Genomic DNA, 1944 nt, shown 5'->3' with positions numbered 1-1944 from the left:
TATTTTCCAATTAATGCACTATTAGTTCCATATAGCCCCCCAGTGGCACAGTGGTAAGTCCGTGGACGTACAATGCTAAAAACCGGGTTTCGATAAGCTATTTTCCAATTAATGCACTATTAGTTCCATATAGCCCCCCAGTGGCACAGTGGTAAGTCCGTGGACGTACAATGCTAAAAACCGGGTTTCGATAAGCTATTTTCCAATTAATGCACTATAAGTTCCATATAGCCCCCCAGTGGCACAGTGGTATGTCCGTGGACGTACAATGCTAAAAACCGGGTTTCGATAAGCTATTTTCCAATTAATGCACTATAAGTTCCATATAGCCCCCCAGTGGCACAGTGGTATGTCCGTGGACGTACAATGCTAAAAACCGGGTTTCGATAAGTACTTTTCCAATTAATGCGCATTAGCAAAACATCGGATTTTTTCAATAGCGGAAAGTGAAGGAATTGAGAAATTCTTCAGGGCGAAAAAACGAAGGCGCTTGAATTAATTTTAAAACTACCTATGACATACTCAATACTACATTCATTACTACTGTACAGGTTTCAGTAAAATATTCATAGCCGTTTCTTCTGTTGCGGATTTTAAAACTATAATCAATAATAATAAGGCTGGAGACACTGTTGTAAATATACACATTGTTTACTCTAATAAAACGAATCGTTTCCGAAAACGGAGAATTTCTGACTAGTATAACGGTGCTTAAATTTCCTCTACATTTCTGCAATGCTTGAATGGCTTCGAAGAGCTTATGCTAGTAGCGAAGAAGAACTTATAAAATTTTAGAGGGTGGAAATCTCGACTTTCAAGAATCAACTTTAAATATACCTACAACCTACGCAGAAGTTTGTATAGTACTAGTAGCTGTGCATAGATTTTGGCGCAATATACATAGCTGTTCTTCCTGTAGGCTTCGGTGTTTGAATGGCTTCGAAGAGAAACTTAACCAGTAGCGATGAAAAACTGATAAAATCTTTCCTTATCTTTCAAAAATGAACATAAAAATCGTCCTATGACCTGCCGTGTTTTCTGTAGGCTCGTGAAACAATAATAATAATATGAAGAACAAATGGATGAATTTTATCTAAAAATTCAGAAAATCAACTTTATTATTACTATGAATATTTCAGCAGCCTTATCCATTGAGAAAAAAGGTCTTGAGTATTGTTTCAAGAACAAGTCTGCTTTTTAAGATGGTTTTATCCGTATGTTCTATAAGAATTTTTGTGAAACTCCTAGACATTCCCTACTATGAACCACTGTCGTAGTTCGTGATAATAAGTAGGCAAACAACGATTTAGAAATCGTTGTTTGTCTACCTATTATTATGAGTTTTTTTTGTACGTTGTTGTATGTTTTGTTTTGCTTACGTGTGATGTGGTGTAAGTGTTTCGCAGGGGGTAAAAGTTACTCAAACCAATTTCTTCACCAATACGCAAGATATAAAAAACTGATACAATCTCTCTTCCTCTTTCAAGAATCCTCTTGAATCCTTTCCTCTTTCATAAAATAGCCCTATGACCTGCACACGGGGGTTTTCTAGTAGGTTTGCACAGGTTTCGATCAAATATTCATAGCCGTTTTTTCTGTAGGTTTGTGAAACAACAAGAATAATGATATAAAGAATAAATAGATGAATTCTATCTAACAATCAAAAATTCAACTTTTTGCTATTATCAATATTTGAGCAATCTTAGCCACTGAGACTAGAGGTCTTGAGTGTTGTTTCAAGAACAAGGCTGCTTTTTAAGATGGCTTTTACCCGTATGTTCTATTAGAATTTTTTGAAATTCCTGGGCGGACCCAATTATGAACCATTATCGTTGTTCAGGATAAGACCATGTAACACTTAGTTGTTCTGGAATTGTTAAACATGTCTACCATAATTCGATGACGAGGAACCCACTTTGAGACTAATAATGGCTGGAGACGGCT

This window comes from Limulus polyphemus, unplaced genomic scaffold, assembly GCF_000517525.1.
Source record: "Limulus polyphemus unplaced genomic scaffold, Limulus_polyphemus-2.1.2 Scaffold122, whole genome shotgun sequence".
Classification (NCBI taxonomy): domain Eukaryota; kingdom Metazoa; phylum Arthropoda; class Merostomata; order Xiphosura; family Limulidae; genus Limulus; species Limulus polyphemus.
Note: the sequence above shows the minus strand (reverse complement) of the source record.